This window comes from Mustela nigripes, chromosome 4, assembly GCF_022355385.1.
Source record: "Mustela nigripes isolate SB6536 chromosome 4, MUSNIG.SB6536, whole genome shotgun sequence".
Taxonomy (NCBI): Eukaryota; Metazoa; Chordata; class Mammalia; order Carnivora; family Mustelidae; genus Mustela; species Mustela nigripes.
The window spans coordinates 115,737,200-115,761,635 of record NC_081560.1 but is presented as its reverse complement, the minus strand read 5'-3'; the positions used below and the strand labels follow the sequence as shown (position 1 = coordinate 115,761,635).

General features: G+C 36.7%; 1 protein-coding gene across 1 annotated transcript in view; it reads left to right on the top strand.

The window, feature by feature from the left end:
• Positions 1 to 24,436, top strand: part of RYR2 (ryanodine receptor 2) — a 739,709-nt gene that overhangs the window by 271,864 nt on the left and 443,409 nt on the right. The window lies entirely within an intron of this gene.

The following is a 24,436-nucleotide window of genomic DNA, read 5'->3' as shown; positions in this document are numbered from 1 at the left end:
CAGAGCCTGTTAATGTTACTGTCTTAATTTCTTTATGCCTGGCTATTTGTCGTTAACCTTTATTTCATTTTCAAATGCCTCTAACCATGTGCCTATGTTCTAAGCTGCTTTATGGCAAGTAAAATTTCATGGCACTTGTATATTTCAAGTAATAAAATTATGACAATATGTCTTTAATCAATTATAGTTTTGTAAACACCTAAGAATTTTCTTGTGAAAATTGAAATTCTTACTATGTCACCTATGAAGACATTTTTCTGTGAAATCTGATTTGCTAATTTAAATTTTTTCTATGCTGTAACTTGATATGACTGATTTCTGGGCTACTTTCATTTTTAACCAGTTCATTAAAGTTTAGAATTAAGCAGAGGATAGATGGCCAAATTTTGGTTTCTTGATTTTTATTTTTTTGCACTAAAATTACTGCAATGTATGGTTTAAATGAAATTTAAATTTTCTCTTGGCATTATTGGTCTATGTTACTGTTATGGTTTTTAATCATTATTGCAGTTTTGATAAGTGAGAGCATTGAATAATAACACATAGTTCAACAGAAAATGAGTGATCAATTAGGATGTAACATATTTTCATTAGCCTCATAATTTTGAAAGATTTAGTTGCACAAAAAATTTAATTGGTTTGTACATTACTTCTAATTCATTTTAAATGTTAATAGTACACTAGTAAGTTTCGAGGAGAAACTTTAGGGATTTTTATTCTATATTAGAATAACAACTTAGTTTACAAAAGATCTAAATATATGTGTTTTAACTTTTCAAGTTCATTTTTGGTTACAAAGAAGTTTGAAATTACTGTGTTAAACTATATAAAATGTTTTTAAAATTTCTGTTCTTCAACATGAAGCTTTTAGAATAGGCTTACATAGGAGTAAAATATTTCTCAATTCAACTAGTTTCGTCTGTACCTGGAATAACCTCTTTGGATTTTTAAACATCACTGAGGCATGTCAGCTTTGAAATTCAAATCTATTTTTTTTTTTTAAAGATTTTATTTATTTATTTGGCAGACAGAGATCACAAGTAGGCAGACAGGTAGCCAGAGAGAGAGGGGAAAGCAGGCTCCCTGCTGAGCAGAAAGCCTGGTGTGGGGCTCGATCCCATGATCCTGAGATCATGACCTGAGCTAAAGGCAGAGGCTTTAACCCACTGAGCCACCCAGGCACCCCAAATCTATTTTTAAAAAGAAAAATCATTTTTCTTTTGCCTAAGCATCTAGGAAAGTATGTATTATCATTTTACTTATACTGTAGATACCAGCTTATGCATGAAATGGTCATAAATTTTATTTTTATATTGCTAAGCTAAATTTTCTAAATTTAACATCTTTGAAAAGATGTTTTATCCCCCTAAAATCATGAGGTTGGATTAGGCAAGCTCTAAATTTTCTGTGTGTTTGGATGATGGAAATACTGGGAGTTATGTTTTTCAGATATTTATTAGGATTTCTGCATCCTCTCCCTAATACTCTAATCTAGCTGTATTTTATTTTGAATTATTCCCCATCTACAGGTTTCTGTCAGTTTCTAAGGTGGAAATTTATGTGATGTGTGGAACAGCATGTTTCAAAGCCCAGCGTAGCTACCATAAGACCTACATTTCATTAGAAAATATAAGTTGAGAAGAATCTCCTGCGAGGAAAGGACATCTTTCATTGATGTAAATGTCACTTTTAGATGACTAACTTTTAGGAGGAAACCACTGTCCATTAGCTCAAAGGGATTCTATATCTTAGAGAAAGAAGCACTCCTAAATCAAAGTAGTTTGAATTATACCCTGAAATGATACCCAAAATACTTAACAACTTTGGAACAGGCGTCAATTAATGAGTGTGGACCTCAGCTATAATGCTAGAGGCGAAGTCCTGAAGAGATGTGAGGGTGGTCCCAGTGATTTGAGGGTATCCTGTGGTAGCCCTGGGTGCTCTTAGCTAAGGAACACCAGATTTGGTGCCATGAGTATTTACCAAGAAGGAGAGAAGGTCTCCTTGTTAGCAGCCATCTTACTTGTACTAGTGCAAACTGGCTTAATAGCGTGTCTAATTATATGCTATCATGGATGTTTTTGGCATTTGTAGGAGTCAAGTCTTTTGGAGTTTATATGTATCCGTAGCCTACTTAGCTGTGCTTTGAATTCATGACAGGAATCTATGGCAACTTTGACCTATGTCAAGCAAATTGTCATCTCCAGCTTAAACTGTGGACAGTAGATTTGCTTAAAGAAAGATCCACTTGGGGCACTAGGGTGGCTCAGTGGGTTAAAGCCTCTGCCTTTGGCTCAGGTCATCATCCCAGAGTCCTGGGAGGGAGCTCCTGCTCAGCAGGAGCCTGCTTCTCCCTCTGCCTGCCTCTCTGCCTACTTGTGCTCTGTCTGTCAAATAAATAAATAAAATCTTAAAAAAAAAAGAAAGATCCACTTTTACGAGGAAGGTATATATCAGCCAAGTAATGCTTATTTTCATGAAATCATTTTTCTCCCTTACAAATTGCCAATGTATAAAACACAACCTCATGTATTACCCGATTCCCTAACTCATTCATAATCAATAATCAACTTTACTTACAAAGCCTTGTCCTTTTTTTTTTTTTTTTTTTTTGGAAGATTTTATTTGACAGACAGAGATCACAAGTAGGCAGAGAGGCAGGCAGAGAGAGGAGGAAGCAGGCTCCCCGCTGAGCAGAGAGCCCAATGCGGGGCTTGATCCCAGGACCCTGAGATCATGACCTGAGCCAAAGGCAGAGGCTTAACCCACTGAGCCACCCAGGCACCTCAAGTATTGTCCTTTCTTAAAAAACACAATTCTTCCTAAATTCTTTATGTAATTCAGTAAATTGCATAATACTATTTTAATGTCCAAAATGTTGTCATATACGCATATTAATATGAACACATTTGATGATGATAAAGGAAAAAATCCCATCTAGAACTGTGCCTTTTCTTTTTGTGGTTAACCCATTTTGTTCATATTCTTGGTTCTTTTTGAATAAATGCATGGTTTTCATAAAGATTCAGGAAACTAGGGCGAAATTCCCGGCATCACTTGTGCTGAAACAAATCAAGAAAATTCCTGATAACAAAAGGGTATATGTAAGGTGAATCGGGGAAAAATATTACCTAATTTATGAAGTTTTGATTCTGTAGAGTTGCTTATTGTGACTATTAGTAAAATAACTAATGTGTTTGTGGCAGAAACGCATTCTGAAGGATTTTATCTAAAGAGATTTTCATCTGTTTAATAAAAAAAAATGTGTAGTTAGATCTAAATCATATGTATATATCCACTGAATATCATTTAGATTTTATTCTTACTCAAATCATATCAGTATTAAAGATACTAAGATTCACTTATCCAAGTAGCTGCTCTTAGACCCTTTAAAATTTTGAGGGTGGAGATAATGCACATAAAACAAGGAGAAAATGACCCCTGGAGCAGTGCCCATCCCTTTGCCGAACTTTGCCTGGGCTTCTGTACATCGGCGTCCTTGCTTCTGTTACTCCTTCTGTCCTCCCCCTGGGTTTATGTGGTTCTGTGTAACTTGTCTGTCTGTGAACCCACACCCATCTGTCTCTTCTCACTCTTCTGATTGATTTTGTATGCTTGTTTTATATATAGCACAGGGCCAATAGATGGGCTTTGTAGAATTGGCAGAAATATTTTAGAATATCGGCTCGGCCATGTATTCACTCTGTGGCTTTGAGGGAAGCTAAGTCTTTATCGTCAGGTTTGGTGATGGTGCTTGGAGATGATTGTTCTGGTAGCATATTTTAACAGGGGCCATTATTGTTCCTTTCCTTATTCTTTTTCTCATCCCTTGTATGCTCCATTGGTAGGACTGTTCTGAATTTCTGATGGCCTTTTCTCAGGCCTTTGCTTATTGCTCCTCTGCCATCTTGGCTGGTTCAGTTCTCCGTCCCTCTTCCTCCAACATCCCAACCCACTTCTGGCACATGGTTCTGCCAGTTTAATGAGGGCGTAGTTATTTTAAACTATAGAGTCAGTATTGTAGTGAATAAAGTTTAATGATTTAGGTGATCTTAGGCTTTGGGCTATTTTACTATACTTTTGTTAATTCACAGACCTTTTGGATAAACAATTTCTCTACATGGTTGTATTTTTTTTAAGGTCTAGTTTAAGGATTCTGTTTCATAGGAGCACAGATAGGAAGTGAGAGGGCACATAGTGTGGTGGAAAGAGCTTTTGAAGTCTGTGCACTTTATTGAAAAGTCTTACTTTTTCAGATAATTTTACTAATTATTATTTGTTGGAAAGGCTTTTTTTTTTTTTAAATAATGCCATGAGTGTATCTAGTGGCTTACTTGTATATTGTGTTTAGGAGACTATGTTTTCAATTTGTAACATTGACTGGCTTTTCTGTCTTTTGGTTTAGTTGTTTCTGAAAGAATTATAAGAAATTACCTCTTGAATTTGCCTCATGTCCACTTGACTCTATTGGTTCCTTCTTTGAATTTTATAGCTTGAACCAAGAAAAATTACCTAAAATGAAACCAGTGTTTGCCCCTTATAGCCTGCTCTTTGGGGAAGTAGGTTGAAATTTATAATTTAGGTGATTATGATTGGTATCATTAATCAATAGGAATAAAAATCATTCAGTTCTCATCATTTAATGTACGTTTTTTGAACATTTATAAGATATACATTAGAAGACTCTTTGGATAGAAAGATGAATAATAAGTGATTTTTGTCATCAGTGGGTCCACAGTCTAACGCAGGTATAGAAAAACAATTACAGTTTGTGTGTTACCGTTTTAGAATATACACTCTTAGTGTAAGCACAGTGAAGGGATTAGGCATGTGGAACTTGTCAATCCCTTGAATTTTCTTTGGACTTTTTCCATTTCTAAGACAAGTTGGGATAATTGTCAAAGTATTAATATAAAAATCATTTTAAAATTTTCTCCAAAGAATAAATTGATCTCACTAGGCTATTTTTTAGAATTCTAATAGAAAACCATACTTGCCAGGAGGACAATGCCTTAACATATCCAGAGATACTCTTAAAACTATTTTTATGTCTCAGTTTACTAAAATTGTTTGTTATTTTATATGACTTTTTCATATTTTTAAATTATACATTATTTGTAATTAAAGATACAAGATACTGCAGTGATTATCAGTACAAATATACATCAGACTCTGACATGTCTAGTTTTTTTGAGAAATGAAGTTCTAGAATGCGGAGTATTATTAATACAGCTGAGTCGTTCTTCTAATAAAACCTCTGCCTTTTTGAGGCATGTATGCAGAATATCAAAAACACATCAAGAACGCAGCTAGCTAAATTTACTGGTAAGCGAGTCTTTGAAAAATACATTTTTTTTAACACTGAAGCACCATAAGTGAGTTTCTAAAAAGTACCTTTATCAGACAGTGAAGCACCAATTTCAGGCACGTGATTGTGTAAGATCAGTTTAAGTAAATGCGAGAGCAGCGGATGAAGGTCAAGAAGACTCCTACAGACTTCACAGAGGTGTGAAGCTCGTGGATCTGACACAGACTCAGAGTTCAATTCTTAGTAACCTTAGGAAAGCTGCTTAATCTTTCTTTCCCTCAGTTTTTTTTCATTTATAAAGAGAAATCTTTATATCTCCCTGAGAGTGTTGATGGGAGACTCTAATAAGTTAATGCAAGGAACATGTGCCAGCCATACATGTCCCTGCACACAGGAGACGCCACAGCCATGGTCCTTATTCTCGGGACTTTTTTCTGGCTCTGCCTGCCTACCAGAGCTCCTGCAGACCTCACTCCTCTGGAGGAAGAACTATAGAGGACCAAATCTTAAAAATCAGTACAAATAATAGCAAACCTCCCAAACACTGGAAGGCTCTGGAGAGTTGGGCCAAAGCACACAGGTTCTAGAGAAGAGCTGGGCTTGGAAAATGGGATCAATGTGGATGAGTTTCCTCATTTTTAAGGCTTTCAGCCTGCAGGTGGACTCAAGTCAGTGTTGTGTGGCAGCTCAGACTCCAAGAGAATAACCGTAGTCTCTCTGGAGACAGAATTCGGGGCCTTGAGAACGTCCAGGAATAATCCTGAAAAAGACAAATCCAGAGGTGGGGAGCCCCAAATTCTGTGTATAAACTGCCTACCCTCTCGCTGGTGCTTAAACCATGTGTGGAGGGCAGATGTCTATGCAGTTGCCATTGCTAGGGACCATACTGGATTGCCCACCATTTTGCAGTATGAGTTTCACTGACTTAATTAACTTTTGCAACAAATCACTCAACATTCTCCAGAGGTATATATTAGAATTAGAATCCAGAACCTTTTTTAAAAAAAATTTTATGTATTTATTTGAGAGAGAGAATAAGAGAGAGATCATGAGCAGGGGGAAGGGTAGAGGGAGAAACAGACTCCCCGCTGAGCAGGGACTCGATCCCAGGACCCTGGGATCCTGACCTGAGCTGAAGACAGACACTTAACCGACTGAGCCACCCAGGTGCCCGGAATTCAGAATCTTAACAGCATAAAAAGACAGGATACAATCCGCAGTTGGTTGACATGGAAAGAAACATGCAAATGTGATCCAATCTCAAGAGAAGAAACAATCAACAAGAACCCTGAGATGATCTTACCAGACAAAAGCATAAAGCAGCTTATTGTAACTATGTTCAATGAAATAAAAGATTCAGATACTTAACATACACGAATTAATCAAGGAAACAAAATGGAATTTCTAGACCTGAAAACTGCAATATCTGAAAGATCACATAGCTAGCATGTGGTTTAAGTGGGGTACAAATCCATGTCCTCTGGACTCTAAAGTCTTTGTTTCTAAGCTCTTTACTCAGAGTGTCCATACAGTAAAAGCAATGGAAGAACCTGTGGGGATATCACTATTAAAGCCTTGGGAGAAAGAGGAAAAGGATCCTTTGGAAGGCTCTGGGAAGATACCCTCTAGAGATGAGGAGAACCAGGAGAAAAGAGTCACAGAAGCCACATGCCTTAGTTTCTATGGCTGCTGTAAAAAAAATTACCACAAACCAGATGGTTTAAGACACCATAAATTAATTATCTTACAGTTCTTGAGTTCAGAAGTCTAAAATTAATCTCAGTGAGCTGCAATGAAGTTATTAGCAAAATGATATTCCTTAGAGAGGCTCTGGGGGAAGATTCTGTTTCCTTGTCTTTTCTAGTTTGCACTCCTGGTTTGTGGCCCATCCTCTATCTTCAAAATGAACTACATACTACCCTGTAACATATTCATAGACTCTGGGGATTGGGATGTGGATGTCTGTGGGGTACCATTATCTAGCTGACTACTTTGGGATGTAGGTGGAAGATGTTGACAAGATCCGATGAAAAGCAGAGTAATCTAGTTGAATAAGACCTGAAAAGTGTACTTTCTGGTAAGCCAGTCAAGGTTAAGACCAGTTTGTCTTATGTATATGTATCAATTCGTAGATACACACGTATTTAAAAGACTTTATTCTCTTAAGAGTTTTTGGAGTTTTCAGTATTGATTGGGCATTCCAAAAGTGGATCTTGATGTTTCTTTTATATCCTTATTCTTCTGGTATTTTGCTATATGCCCGATGGTACTGCATGTTAAGGACCTATTTGTTCAAGCTCTTGGGGAGATCAGAAATTAAAAGAATTAATTTTCTGTCCAACCCGGTTGAGTTTTATTTCCACGTTGATTTTTTTTCTTTTCCATCTGCTTTCCTTCTCATTAAAGTGAACTGGGATAGTGCGGGAGGGAAGGGTTTACAGACTTTGCTTGTGATTCATGTAATATATATTGTGTTCTGTATATTATTAAAACTTAGTTTAATATTATTAAAACTTTAGTTTTTAAAACTGAGCTAATGACTTACTCGAAAAAAGTGAAGTTAACTTAAATGCTTGATGTTGTTCATTCATTTTAAAATATGTTACGGATCTGCATGTCCTAAGTCTCCATTAAAATATAGAATCAAATGATTAGTATGATACTTTTAAATATCATGGTAGTAGACACCCGACTCTGAAGAGACCAGAGCCAAAGACTGAAGTAGGGATACTTTTTAATAAAAATAATACCATTCTCAGTTTTTATTTTTGCTTCAGGAAGATGCCTGGCTGGAATATGGTTGGGAATAAACTTTATAAATATAAATATAGATACATATGAATGTCCTCATTTGCTTATTTACTTGCTTGATTAATGGTATGTTAAAAGTAACTTCTTTACCATTAGCTGTAGCAACTTCTTTCTAGATAGGTCTCCTGAGGCAAGGGGAACAGAAACAAAAATAAACTGTTGGGATCACATCAAAATAAAAAGCTTCTGCAAATTAACAAACAGCAGTCAATGAAACTAAAAGGCAACTGACAGAATGGGAAAAGATGTTTGTAATGACATTTCTGATAAAGGGCTAGTATCCAAAATATATAAAGAATTTACACAACACTTAAAAGCAAATAATCCAATTAAAAATGGGCAGAAAACACGAGCATTTCTACAAAGAAAACATACCAATGGACAACAGACACATGAAAAGATGCTCACCATCACTTATCGGGGAAATGTAAATCAAAACTAGAATGAGATATCACCTCACACCTGTCAAATGGCTAAAATCAACAACACAGGAGGAAACAGGTGTTGGCAAAAATGTGGAGAAAAAGGAACCTCTTGCACTGTTGGTGGGAATGCACACTGGTGCAGCCACTGTGGGAGACAGCACGGATATTTCTCAAAAAGCTAAAATTAGAGCTACCTGATGATCCAGCAGTCACACTACTGGGTATTAAAGAATACAAAAACACTAATTCTAAAGGGATACATGCACCCCTATGTTTATAGCAGCATTATTTACAAAAGCCAAGATTTGGAAACAGCCCAAGTGTCTACTGATAGACTAATTGATAAAGAAGATGTAGTGTATGTATGCAGTGGAATATTACTCAGCTATAAAAAAGAATGAAATCTTGCCATTTACAATGGCAGGGAGAGTGGTAGAGCAAACTAAGAAGACACACAGGTGGCCAACACGTACATGGAAAAATGCTTAATATCGCTAGTCATTAAGGAAATACAAATCAAAATCCCAATGAGATACCATTGCACACCCACTAGGTTGTCCACCATAAAAAAGACAAGAGATAATAAACACTGGAGAAGATGTGGAGAACAGGAAACTCTTGTGTACCATTGATGGGATTATAACTTGGTGCAGCCGTTGTGGAAAAAATATGGGAAGTCCTCAATAAAATAAAAATCGAACTTCTGTATGATTTGGCCATTCTATTTCTGGGACTATATCCAAAGGAATCAAAACCAGTAACTCGAAAAGATATCTGCACCCCATGTTTCCTGCATCTTTGTTTGCAACAGCCAAGACACAGAAACAACATTAAGCATCCACTGATGGATGAATAGGTGAAAAAGAGTGTTTGTGTGTCTATGTGTGATTGAATATTATTCAGGCATAAAAAAGAATGAAATCTTGCCATGTGCAACAGTATGCCTGGACCTTAAGGACATTATACTGAAGGAAATAAGTCAGATAGAGAAAGACAAATACTGTATGACTTAACTCATATGTGGAATCTACAAAAACAAAATAAAAACAAACTCGTAGAGAAAGAGATCAGATTTGTGGCTACCAGAGGTGGGATGAGGGAGAATTGGAAGGAGGAGTGGGGGCATGTCAAAAGAGAACAGCTTCCTGTTAAAGGATGAATGAGTTCTGGTGCTGTCGTGTCTAGCACGATGCCCATAGTTACCTTTGCTGTGGGATGTGTAGGAGAGTTGTCAAGAGAGTAAATCCCAAGGGTGCTCATCACAACAAAATTTTTTTTTCTTTTTTTAAAATTTTTTCATTGTATCTCTATTGAGATGACGGATGCTAACTAAACTTATTGCAATAATCATTTCATAATGTGTGTAAATCAAACCATTATGCTGAACATTTAAGCTTATATTACAGTCATGTGTATCAATTATATCTCAATAAAGCTGGGGGAAAACACATAATTAGTGCCTGCCATGCGTGTGATATAAACATACACTTAAATTTCCATTAAAATTTAAATTCCAGAACCATTTCACAATCTTATCCTCATAATAGTAATATTGCAGAGTACTGAATGCAAATATTTGCTTCATAATCCTCCTTTTCCCTGAAGACAACCATCGCTAAAAGATTGGTCTGTATCCATCTAGAAAGTCATGTACAGAAATACTTTTACATCAATGGCATCATATTACTGACTGTTGGGTCCTCTTTTACAACTGAATTATATGTGGTTTTTAAAAAAATGACACAAAGTGTCCAAAGACAGATAGTCCTGTTTTAATGGATCAGGGCTCTGGCTCACATTTTGTATAGTTCTCTTTATTCTGTTCTCTCTGTTTGCCTAGTTCTTAGGCTAGGTTCAAGAACGACCTCCAAATTCAGCATCTTCCATGGTGCGAAAAGGAGCTGATTTCTGTGTTTGTTGTTGTTGTTATTGTTGTTGTTTATTTGTTTAAGGGAATAAAGAAACCTGGTAGAATTTCCCTCATGCACACTGTTGCATGATTATGACTGTTACTTATTGAGATGTGGTCAGCACAATTGGCTGAGAGCATGGGGAGGGAGAGAAGAATGGTACATCTATAAAATTAGGTTCTTTCTTTTGGAAGAAGGAAGACAGTTGTAAGTGAGCGTTTGATCATTTCTGTCATTGTTTGCTGTAGTACCTGGCAGACCTAGAGTTGGCATTCTTATGCCTTAATTGGAACTATTTATTTACATTTGAGATTCTCCAGGTTCTTGAGCCAAACTAGGTCTAACAAGTTAAATCCTTATCTAGAAAAAGAGATCGCAAGTCTATGCTTCAGTTGTCTCCATAGCTGAGAAATGGAAAAGCCACATCCTTTTTCTGCCTTACTGGCTCAAGTAGCATTCATTCCACAAAAGTCTATGGAGTTGCTGTTGTGAATTCTGGGCTGGAGCTGCCAGAGGTCAATAAGAATGAATCTTTCCTCCTGAGAAATTTAGTGATGGAATCGTGAAGAGTAACTTTCCTCAATGAGAGTACAGAGAGGAAGGAGCTTCTGATAACTCACCCAGCGTTATTCCCCCAGCATCTCATCCTACATCACATCATAAGTGGCTGATGTCCTCAACAGGGAAGAGCTGTGTAAGGCTTAATGGATTAGTCCGTTTATATTGCAGACAATTTAATGTTATTATTTATATTGAAAGAGCAATTCCCAAATACCTACTATAACTTAACATTTTCTTTCCAGAGGCTGATTTCTATTTATCTTACTGTTCAGGAACATTCTTCGTAAAGCACAAATACTGCTTTGGGAGTGGAGTTATAATGCAAATAAATTAACAAATTACTAGCTTGATGGGATCATCTACCAGCATCTTGTGTAAAGCCTCTGTACATAGCCTTGTGCCTGTCTTCCATCTGTGAACTTGGAGAGGTGATTTAGAGGATGAACATGATTGTAATCTCCTGAAGGGCATATAGCTCAAAGTGTTCGCTGAGCCACTGTTATTTATCCACCGCTTATGTGAATGTGGATATTTGTCTGCAGTTAAAATGCACATCTTCTTTTAGTAGACGTTGCCTCTTTTATGGTCTTTCCGAAGCCAGAGAGACTACTTTCCGCTCTGAAGCTAAGGATACTCCATGTTTCTGTGTATTTGAATGAAGTGATTTTCCAAGATGCCAGCATCGAACTCAATAAGGAGGCCAATTTAATTCACACGTAATTTAATCACTGTGGTGCAGTTATGTGCTGTTTTAGATGATGAATCTTGAATGTATAGATTATTTTATTTGATTACTCTCATTCAATTTGGGCATCTTCCTCAGAATTTTGTGTGTGTGTGTGTGTGTTTAAGATTAAAAAAAAAATCTTACATATGGAAATCTTTGATAGTGAATGAATCAGATGGTAAATTCATCTGATAAACTATTCCTGAATTTACTAGTGATTTAAAGAGATTCATAACCTGTCTAGCCAACCATCCCCTAATTTTAATTCTCTTGAAGTTCTACCTTATTCTCGTAAAACATCCCAGTCTTTTTTTCTTTTTTTTTAAGATTTTATTTATTTGACAGACAGAGATCACAAGTAGGCAGAGAAAGAGGAAGGGAAGCAGGCTCCCCGCCAAGCAGAGAGCCTGATATGGGGCTTGATCCCAGGACACTGAGCCGAAGGCAGAGGCTTTAACCCACTAAGCCACCCAGGTACCCCGAACATTCTAGTCTTATCGTAGTCTTTCTTCTTTCTTTCACACCTGTTCAGCAGATGATACCACCCATACGCCCCTCCTCCCCTAACTCGTCTTTCTCCTTAGCCTGCTTGAGTTTTCCCCAGAGCACTATTACCTTTCGACAAAGTATGCATGTCTGTTTTTGTTTTTCTTTCTATTGTTTTTCAAGACCACCTGTCCCCACTAGGGTGTGAACCCCATGAGGGCCAGGTTTTCAGTGTGTGGTGACCACTCGCTCTAACCACTACCACATGGGATGCAGGTTATGAACCAGATTTCAGTAAATCTGCCACTGGCAGAACCGCAAGGTAGACCCTACAAACCCCAAATCAGAGGGCTGAAAAGTGCCAAAAATTGGGTTTCTGCTACTCTTGTAATAGCTTTGAAGGGAAGGTAGAACTTTTGCCTGTGAAGTGTAGCTCTTTTTCACATTGCCTCTTGCTGTTGTGAAAGAAAAGGGGTATTTTCAGAAGGGGACATGTGAAGTTAAACTTTGGGGTCAGGTACCCACCATCCTTGTTGGCCTGGGAAATCCAGGTTGGACACCCATCCTTGTTGGACAATCCAACAACAAGCTGTTGTCACAGCTTAATTCTTGCAAGTTCCCCTTTTTACTGTCCAGAGGGTCTCATCCGGGCGAGGATTTTTTTGGCCATCCCCAGGCATGGTGCCTTTGTGAACCCGATAAAAGTTCTAGTACCTTTCCCCAGAAGAAAACATAGATAATACACACATGTACAAAATCTGTCACATGATTTCAGATGTGACCATTTAAAAGGAGGCCACGCAGTTCCTTGGAGTTGCAGACACACATGCATAGAAGCTGTCCTGTTTTATACAATGAATCTCAGAGCTGTAAGAGAAAGACCAAGACAGGGGTGATCTACATAACCGGGAGATGCAGGAGACCAGATGGGACATTTAAGGCAGGACTGGTAATTACAACCAGATTATGTTCCTGTGGCTTCTGAGGTCATGGTGAGGGCAATAGCTCTAAGAGTGCGTGGTGCCATGGGCCCATTCTCTGCTGGACTGGGAAACCTCAGGACTGCCCCTAGACCTTTCACAGAGTGCAGAAAGTAGCACCCAAGGATGCACGGAATGGGCTTCATACTGTAGCGTACCAATTCTCATAATTCTGGCGAACGGGAGATGGGGATGGACATACCAAAAGCGTTGCATTACATGACAGGAGAGAAGCAGCAGTGACCCGGGAAGATTTAGCACTTCGTAGGCTGGAGTTAGTAACCTACAGATGAGTAACCTCAGTGTGTGGTCTCTGCAGAGGAGATGGTGAGAGAGAGTCTGAAAGCCAGGATGATTGCTTCCCAGACAGGCCCGCAGGGTGTAAGAGGAATGTATGCCTTGAAAACACTAGGAAAATGCTTTTCTGGCGGGTGAAGGAATAAAAATAAGGTTTCGGGGTCAGAGATAAAAAAGGGATTTGTCTGTACACATCTGTGGCCTGGAAATTTTGATTTGTTTCTAGTGGCTTACAGAATAGAAGTGTTAGTATGTATAACAATTATAGGAGGAGAGAAATGAATTCTCTCATTGACATAGTCATGAGCTCTAGTTGCTAAACCAGCAGGTTGGATTTGAGGAGGATCCTGCCTGGATACATAAATTTGGTTGATTGGTTTGTAGTTTTTCCCCATAAGGAGTTGCTGCTGCTTCTGAGAGCCACTCAAGTATGGATTAGGAAAGAATCTGTGCACCTCGACGGGTCGAGCCAATCATCAAATCACCCTCTGTGTCTGTTCCCTGTGCAGACTGTTTCTGATTTAATTGTTGCTATGTGACTTCAGTGTTTGTGAGGGAATGTAGGCGCTGGTTTCTCTTTCTTTCTCCCTTCTTCTGTCCATCCGCCATCCGGTCTGGACTCATTCACTCCCTGAATATGCTCTGTTTTCGGCAGATAGCATTTCTTGTAAGCTTGCCACACTCATGCCTCAGCTTAGATTCCTGGGTCTTTCAGAAGTTCACTCCCTTGTTCTGTGCACGTGTTCCAAGTGTCCTCTTCCTTGACCAGTTTTGTAAGTCTCCCGGCCAGCAGTAGTATTTCCACTCACAGAGCCCCCTGTCGCTGGGTTTTGACAGTTGCTTATGCTTCTCTTGTTTTATATTACGTAACAACTATTTGGTATGTATTATACCCACTTTTTTATGTGAAAATGACTTTTATGTCTGAAAAGCTTTTTATTTCACTTGTTTTTTTGTAGAGCAGTTTTAGGTTTATGGAACATTATTGAGAACATTCCCATATCTCCTGCCCTCAGTTTCCCTGTAATTATGGTCTTGCCTTCGTGGCACACTTGTTACAGTTGGTGAGCCCGTGTTGATGGCATCCTGATTGCAGAAAGGCACACAGTTTACATTGGGGTTCACTCTTCATGCTGTATGTTCTGTGAGTTTTAACAAAGGTTTGATGTCATGTATCTATGATGATTGTGCCATACAGAATGGTTTCACCACCCTAAAAATCCCCTGTGCTCCCCCTATTATTCCTCCCTCCCCCAACCACTGGAAACTACTGATCTATTACTGTTTCCATAGTTTTGCTTTTTCCATAGTTTCATGTAGTTGGAATCATACAGTACATACTCTTTTCACACTAGTTTCTTTCACACAGCAGTGTGTATTTGAGACTCCTCTGTGTCTTTGCCTAGCTTGATAGCTCATTTCTTTTTATTGCTGAAGAGTGTTCCATTGTATGGGGCCCCAACAGTTTATCCATTCACCTGCTGAAGGACATCTCGGATGCTTACAAATTTTGGCAATTGTAAATAAAATTGCTGTGAACTCACATGCAGGTTTCATGTAGATATAAACTTTAAATTCCTTTGTGTGAACACTAAGGAATGTGAATGCAGGATGACAGCATTAACAATATGCTTATTTTTGTAAGACACTCTCTTCCAAAGTCGATATGTCATGTTGCATTCCTGCTAACAATGAACTAGAGTTCCTGTTCCTCCACATCACCCTCAGCATTTGCTGTTGTCAGTCTTTGGATTTTAGCCATTCTTACAGATGTGTAGTGGTATCTTATTGTGACTTTAGTTTGCAATTCCCTGATGACATACTATGTTGAGCATTTTTCATATGCTTATTTGCTATCTGATGTCTTCTTTGGTGAGGGGCCCATGAGATCTTTTTTTAACTGGGCTGTTTCTGTTTCTGTTTCTGTATTTTAAGAGTACTTAGTATATTCTGGATGACAGTCCTTTATCATATATGTATTTTGCAAAGATTTTCTCCCATTTATGGCTTGTCTTTCCATTTGGCTAACACGATCTTTAACATAACAGAGGATTTAATTTTAATGAAGCCTAGCTTGTCAAAATATTTTCTCATGGATCATGCTTTGGTGGTGCTATCTAAAATGTCCTTGCAAAACCCGGGGTCATGCAGATTTTTGCCTGTGTTACCTTCCAGGGGTTTTACTGTTTGATGTGTTACATTTAAGTATGTGATCCAATTCTAATTAATTTTTAGAAAGGGTTTAAGGACTATATCTAGATATTATTATTTTTTTTCTTTTTCATGAGGATGCCCAGTTATTCCAGCGTTATTTGGTAAAAAGATCATCCTTTTTTCATTGCATTACCTTTGACTGTTGGCCTAAGATCAGTTGACTGTATTTATGTGGATCTGTTTTCTGGGCTTTTTCTTCTGTTCTAGGGATCTCTTCGTTCTTTTGCCAGTGCCACACTGTCTTGATTAAGTCTCAATGTTGGCAGAGTGTCCATCTTCTTAATTTTTCTCCTTCAGTGTTGTGTTGGCTATTCTGAGTTTTTTTTTTTGCATTCCCATATAAGCTTTAGAATCAGTTTGTCAGTATCTACAAGATAACTTGCTGGGATTTTCACTGGAATTGTATTGAATTGTTCTGTTAGAATCAGTGTATCCGTCTTTGAATCCCTCACCTTTTTTTTTTTCTTTTAAAGAATTTATTTATTTATCAGAGAGCATGAGTGGGGGGAGAGGCAGGGGGAGAAGCAGGCTCTGCACTGAGCCTCACTTGGCGCTCTGTTCCAGAGCCCTGAAATCCTGGCCTGAGCCAAAGACAGATGCTTTACCAACTGAGCCACGCAGGTATCCTGCATCCCTCACTTTTTTATAGTAAATGAATCTGAAATTTATAGTTTATTATTACATGGGGTTTATTATTTCTCATAGTAGATTCATTTAGAGTTCATGTAAGGTTCGTATTTCAGTTAATTATTTTCCCCAGTAGGTAAGCAAAGTTCCGTCCTTGTTCATGACTGATTATTCCATTTCTTATTGTGATACTTTTTAGTCATACATTAAATTCATACATCCCCAAATATGTTACTCTAAATGAAACATTCTGTCATACATGTTTGTCGATTATTATACCCAAACAGCACTGATTTGATCATTGTATTTTGGAAATGTTTTAATATTTAGTAGGGCAAGTTCCACCTCATTATTTTCCCCCTCACAGATTGTTAATACTTTTCTTCCTGATTAGTTTTCCCAAATGAATTTACTTGTGGTATTTAATTGAACATAGTAATTCTCATGAGAATCTATCTGGAAGAGAGCTACTATATTATTCGTTAGCACCTATCTATTTGAATTTGTTAACATTAAAGTTTACGCAAGAGCCATTGTGACATATTCTGTGCTTAAAGAGAAAGTGGGTGTTCCTGAGGCTTTGAAAAATTCAGAAAGCAATTTAAGCAGTTTTACAGGAACTGTTCCTTTTCTAAAATGGGAATAATTTAGGAATGGTAGATCTTAGTCTTCTATCACTTAGTTTAACTTTTAGACAGAAAAAAATACTTTCATGTAGATTTTCTAAACTCTTTTCTACAATTGAGTTAAATGTGCTGGTGTGGGAGATTGTCGAGTTTACTGTAGTGTGTTAAAGCTGTTCCGTTGTTTCATATACTCCCCAAAATATGAAGGTTTCTGCCTGATTAATAAAGTCTGAATAAAGCCAAGAAATTGGACCAAAGTATAATTCAGTGAATTTTTCTGGACTTCCCTTTTGTGACTTCATTTGCTTAATTAAGTTTATGATGAGCTTTTTTTTTTTTTCTTCAGCTGATGACAGAGAGGACTTTGAGGTCTCATGTGGTTTAAAGTACAAACCACGTTCAATATTGAATTATGGAGATATCCCTTTTTTAAAATTATAATTTCCTCAGCATTATCACTACATCTCTCCATTCTAATTTAATACTTCATATTTTCCATTTTAGTATTATGTGGCTCACTCCAGAGAGCATTAGGTAAATACCTCAGTTTGAGATCTGGTGAATCTTTAAATCTGTTATTTGTAAATACATATGAAAATCAAAAAGAAAGCAGAAATAAAGAAAAAATATATCCTTGTAACTGTGAAAACTAATAGTTACAAGGGAGAAAGTGAGTATAAAAATACCCACCACAGTATCCGTAGTAGTAGATTCGTAATAAGTATTAGTTTCTTTTCTGTTGCCAAGGGATAAACTTGGTGCTTGTTGAGATGTAATTAACCTATCTACATGCCAGTATTTTAATAAAAGTATATAATGTGATTTTAATTCCTTATTCAATGGCAGTTGGGTAACTCATTCAACAAATAACTAGGCACCAAGGAATCTGTTTTGTTTTGCGGAGGTGGGAGAAAGGAAACATGTAAGCCAAAACAAAGTAGGGTTGTTTTTTTTTTTTAAAGATTTTTTTTTTTTTTTTTTTTTTAATTTGTCATGAGAGAGAAGCGAGAGCAAGCACAGGCAGACAGAGTGGCAGGCAGAGGCAGAGGGAGAAGCAGGCTCCCTGCCAAGCAAGGAGCCCGATGTGGGACTCGATCCCAGGACGCTGGGATCATGACCTGAGCCGAAGGCAGCCGCTTAACCCACTGAGCCACCCAGGCGTCCCAAAGGTTGTTGTTTTTTTAATTTAAATCTACTTAGCCAACATACAATACATCATTAGTTTTAGATGTAGACTTCAGTAATTCATCCGTTGTATAAACACTCAGTGCTCATTACGTGATGTAACCTCCTTAATGCCCATCACCCAGTTACCCCATCCCCCCTCCCCCCTCCCCTCCAGCAACCTGTTTGTTTCCTAGTGTGAAGATTCTCTCATGGTTTGTCTCCCTCTCTGATTTTTCCCCATTCAGTTCTCCCTCTCGTACCCCATGATCCTCTGTGCTATCTCTTATATTCCACATATGAGTGAAACAGCATGATAATTGTCTTTCTCTGATGGACTTATTTCACTTAGCATAATACATTGCAAATGACAAGATTTCTGTTTTGGGGTTTTTTTTTTTTTTTTTTTTGATGGCTGAGTAGTATTTCAGTGTGTATGTGTGTGTGTGTGTGTGTGTGTGTGTCACACACACCACATTTTTATCCATTCATCTGTCAATGGACATCTGGGCTCGTTCTATAGTTCGGCTGTTGTGGACATTGCTGTTGTAAACGTTGGGGTGCACGTGTCCCTTCAGATCGCTGCATATGTATCATTGGGTTTAATACCCAGTAGCACAATTGCTGGGTTGTAGGGTAGCTCTATTTCTACTTTCTTGGGGAACCTCCCTGCTCTTCTGCAGAGTGGCTACACCAGCTTTCATTCCCACCAACAGCATGAGGGGGATCCCCTTTCACTGAATCCTTGCCAACATTTGTTGTTTCCTGACTTGATGATTTTAGCCATTGTGACTGCTGTGAGTGAGGTGCTGTCTCGTTGTGGTTTTGATTTGTATTTCCCTGATGCGGAGTGATGAAAAACAAAGTGGTTTTAATTTATTTTGGGGGTTTTACTGTTTGGGCCAGACTTGTTTGAAAAACTGGGGGAAAATTTTCGTAGTTCCATTTCTAAGTTGTAATAGATCACTCACTACTCCAGCTGTTGAATGGATAAGTAAATTGTGATGTATTCATGCAATGGAATCTTACAAAGCTGGGAAAGTGAATTAATTACTACCACATACAACAACATGATGACGTTTATAAACTAAATGTCCGCTAAAGGAGCTAGATGAAAAGAGGACATAGTCTGTATTTTCAAAATAAGAAAAGGCAACTAATTAATAGTGATAGAATAATGGTTACCTTCAGGGTGGATGTGAAGGTAGCCTCGAGGTCATAGTAGTGTCCTATATTTAGATCTGGGTGCTGATTACATGGGTTTGTTTACTCAGTAAAATTTCAGCAAACTGTATACTCATGACTTATATATTTTTCTGAACTGATTATGTTCATTAAAACATGGCCTCTCCAGATCATAATTTACTTTAAAAAAATCTAGATGACTTCATCATATTTTGAATCCTGGAACACAGTGTGCAAATTTTCATGTCCCCACCCCTTCCCTTGCAGTCTTAATAATAAACAGCCTGTGTGGTGAAGAATTATTTATAGGGTAGGACAGTTTTTTTCTTTTCATTTTTCTGTAATTTATTACTTAAAAAAAAAATAACAACACGGTAGTAGATTGTAGGCTTGCACTGAATATTTTAATTACTTTTTTTGTGTTTTGCCTTGATATTAAAAACTGTATATTCATGATGAATGTTTTATTGTTGCAGTGTAATTATTTAGAAATGTATCTATGCAGAAAACCAAACATGCCTCGAACAACTGAAATTTAACATCTTTGATGTTACAAGAATTTGGGACACCTGGCTGGCTCAGTCTGTAGAGCGTCTGAGTCTTGATTGCAGGGTTGTGAGTTCAAGGCTCACATTGGGCATGGAGCCTACTTTAAAAAAATCTTGAGGTGCCTTTTACTTTTTCTTACTTAGATGTTAACACATTGTATTGGGTAGCACTTACCAGAAGAAATAGGCTATAGAGCAATTTTAAATTAAATGCAAAATAAAATTTTGAAACAAAAGAGCCTGGGTGGCTCAGTCCATTGGGCATTTGCCTTCGGTTCAGGTCATGATCCCAGGGACCTGGGATGGTGCCTGGCATCATGCTCCCTGCTCAGTGGGGAGTCTGCTTCTCCCTTTCCCTCTGCCTCTCCCCTCTGCTCATGCATGCTCTCTCTCTCTCTCTCTCTTACTCAAATAAATAAATAAAAATATTGGACAAAAAAGAAAAAATGATATAACTTGAGTATGGTGTATGTAGTAGTGGTATGGGATTATGGGCTTTGAAGTCAGAGACCCAATTTCAGGTCAAGTTCCATTGTTTTTTAACTAAGTAACTTTTTTTTTTCATTGTGTTCCTAACACCTTTATATTTCCTTTGTTTCTTCATATTGTAAAATGCAGACAGTAAGATTACATGTAAAGTATTTAGTTCAAAGCAGAGCACATAGTAACTGCTTAATGGGTGGCTTATAGGTTTAATAACAATAAAATTTTTCAGCTTACACAGTAAAATGAGTTAAGCAATTTGGAAGAAGCAACCTTTTTTTTTTTTTTTGAGGTTGTGGAATAGTTCATGTTTATATGTCCAAAATGTATTAATTAAAATATGAATATAAAAAGAGATGTCCTATGAACATTCCATCTTTCATATAATGATATAATTCAGAATAATTACTTTTGTATTATATTTTTAACTCCTGTTCTCTCTGTTAAATGAGGTTGGTATTTAAATTTTGTTTTTCTTAATGGAAGTTTTGTTTTATTTGAAAAATGAGGTTGCCCTTTATTTAGTCATATTATGATAGAATATTTGATGTAATTTCCTAGTGATATTAAAATATTTATTTTCTCTCGATTAATGAAATCTCTGTATTTTTTTTAAATGCCACATGTTTGGATAATAAATGATTGGAATGAATGTTCATTTGTCTTTCATGCTTTATGGATTTGATAATTATTTAAACTCTAAAATTAATCAAGGTTATTGTGGACCTTATATTCCCCTTCTTCATTAGCTCCAAGAAATCATTCTCCTCTTCACCATTTGCAGGCATTTAATGAAATGATTCTTGTTAACATTAATAAGAGACGTGTCATGAAATCTTTCTGCATCGCTTATGCATAATTACAACTTTATTGCACTTTCGTCTTGTAAATCTGTGGGCTATTTGTCTTGTCTTATGTGTTGATCTGATAATTCATCCCCAGCACATTCTGTTGCTAAGCCTTTCTTTGGGTATTGGGATACAGAATTTGGTATATTGCTACTAATTCTTGCTACCTAAGAACTGTTTCTCTTTGTTAATATACATCATTAAAGAACTTCTATTATTAATAACAGTTTTGATTCTTTTTTTTAACAGTTTTGATTCTTAATTATAAGTTCTCTTTCCTCTAGAAAAATCCTGCAATCCTCTGTCTTTGCACTGATGCAAATGTGTGTGCATGAGAGGGAATATTTAACATTTAGAAATGAAATAGTAATGGGCTAATATAATGTCTTTGCTAATCATTATAGTCACTGAAATGGTGTATTTTGTTTTCCTGACAAGTATTTAAATAATTGCACATTTCCTTGAATTGTTGTTCTTGAAAGACAATAAATACTAGAATTTGTCCTTTTGGAGGTAGAAAAATAAATGGTAACTATTTTATAACTGACTAAATTTAACTAACTTCCCTTTGCCCCAGAATCCAGAGAAATAAATTCATCACTCTAAGAGGTTAATGTTTAAAATGAGGACTTGTGCTTTGTATCATAGCCAAATACCTTAAAAATGTATAGTGAAAACTGGGCCTTTGCATTCAGTAAATTTTTCTTTCTTATTAGCAGTTTTGTGTTTTTAAAATGCATAGTTTGGGAAGAGGTTTAGTACAGATTTTCCAGGGGACTAGCCAAATTGTTAAGTAAATCAAAGTGCTCCATTACAAGAAATCTAAGTGAATAGAAATTCACTGGGGCTTCAGAACAATTCTATCTGTATATTTAGGTTGATATTTTTATATCACTTTATAATATCTTAAAGATAACCACTCCATATATTATATTTTATGCACATTTCCTTCTAGAAGCTTGTTTACCAAGGGAAGCAGATTCTTATCTAGGACCCAAGATTTCTGGCCAAATAACGTTAGCGTCTTCCCTGATTAATGGATTTTCTAAGAAAAAAGGTTACAAATAAACTTAAATGGATGAGGAATCTGAAGAAAACCTCCAGTGTCACAGGACACTGATCATACGTATTATAGAAGGGAGGTAGGTCATGGAAATTTAACTCTGACACAGAGTATTCTCTTCAGTGTCAAATTTTTCTGTTCCTTTTGTTCTGATTGATTGGCTTGGAGTCCTAAGGCATTGTAGAAGATGGTCCTTGTTGATATATGGTTTTTAATTCTATTTTACACTTAGGGACTATAATTATAGTCCCTGAGTTTTTTAAAGAATCACATAATGATTATAAGGCTAACATACATTCATTAATAAATGCAATTTTAAAGATAATTTGATGCTGATATAATTTCAGAATTATTCGGCAAGGCATGCCTTTTGTTATATTGTGACATTTTATACAATATTAAGATTGGAATAAGAGAAGTTTAGTAAAACTGTATTACATGAAAGGTTTTTAGAGTTAGATGCTGTATTTCTAAAGTGACCTTTTTTATTAAAAAGATACTTAGTGGAGAACAGTCCTCCCTAAATCAGGAGGCCTATTAGGTTTGAGAATAAGGTAAAGGAAGGTTCATGTTTGATTCTGAATATGTTGGATTAGTATTATTTCATGAACCTGGTGCTTTTCTAGCCTAATAACTTTAGAAGTTCCAGTCACTAAATTAATTGAGTTTTCTTTTTGTTTCAAGAGATTAAAATGTTATTAATGAAAATTTTGAATATTTTTATTATCCGTTAGAGTTAGTAGTAGATTTTGGTGCAGGGATCTCATAACTGTTTATTTATGTGAGATTAACTGAAACGTTGCCAGGTCTGTATTTGTTTGCTTGTTATTTATTTTGGCTTTTTCTTTCCACAGCAAGTTGATGTGGAAAAATGGGTATGTGTTTCCATGTATTTACAAAGAAATCGTAATCTAAGTGAGTGCATGTTTGCTGTTGCCTCTAATCGTTCTGCTTTGCTTCCCAGTGTGGCTTGGACTCTTGAGTCTTCAAAATAACTGCTGTCTTGTAACGAACCCATCTTGTACTGATCTCTAGTTAGAACCTTACAAATGTTTATTTTTTCTTCATCTGAAATGAGGTAGATTGAAATCCTCCCCACACCTTAGAAGTATAGGCTTTCTCTGTCAGTGGCTTTGTAATTAGGATATGCTTTTGATCAAAGGAAGGCTTTGAATTAATGTTAATCAATTCAAAGGAATGAATATTGTGTATCTCTTATCAGAAAAATCTAGACTCTTTCAAGTCCTATTTCCTGGCTCCTTTATTTTTCCAGGTAACTATGGAAACGGTTTGTTATCTGTGTGAATGTAATCTTTAAAAGCTAAGGTGAATGGCAGTAGCATGAAGTAAGGTGCCATGGCAGGATTCTGGAGATTAACTGGACCAAAATTGTGACACACTGTGTGAAGTAGCCAAATGACTACATTGGTGTCACTTTCCTCTTCTGCTAACAAGAGAGGGAGAGAGAAGGATCCTTCCAGTCCTGAAAACCCTGATTATCCCAAATAATTCTGAATGGAGATTAGAGTCTTGCCAACACTGAAGTTCCCCATCTACTTTTTTTTTTCAGAGCATGCAGAACAGTGAGGCATATTGTATTATTTTCATAGTTGTGTTATTTTGTGTTGATTTGCTCTGTGACTTAATAGGATGACCTTTTAAAGATTGGCTTAACTGGTGGGTTCATTTTTATCTTTATTATTTTTCCTGATCATGGGATCAGATCTCAATATTCTCCATATTGTGAATATTTTGCTGCTTTTTCGGGAGCCTTTCAGTGGTTTCCCAGATGAGTGCAAGTTCACCTCTTTTTTTGTGAATCTTGGTTCTTTTGCACTTACTGTATCCTTTTATATTCATGGAAACCTTTTTTTTTTTTTTTTAAATGAGTGGCCATTTCCATGATGATGACATGTATATATTGATTTTGAGAACTACTTTTATATTATTATCTGGCAACAATGTAAATTCATTATCTATTCATAGCTAAACTATTCCTAATTTTGTTCAATTTGTTTTTGTTTTGTATCTTTGGTTTTTTTGTATCTTGTATCTTTGTTTTTGTTTTCGTATCTTCTATGCCTGTAGCTAAAGTTCTGACCCAAGCTTTACATTGTTCTGGTTTTGGGAACGAAAGTCTGTTTCTAAGAACATGTTTGTCACTTTTTGGGGT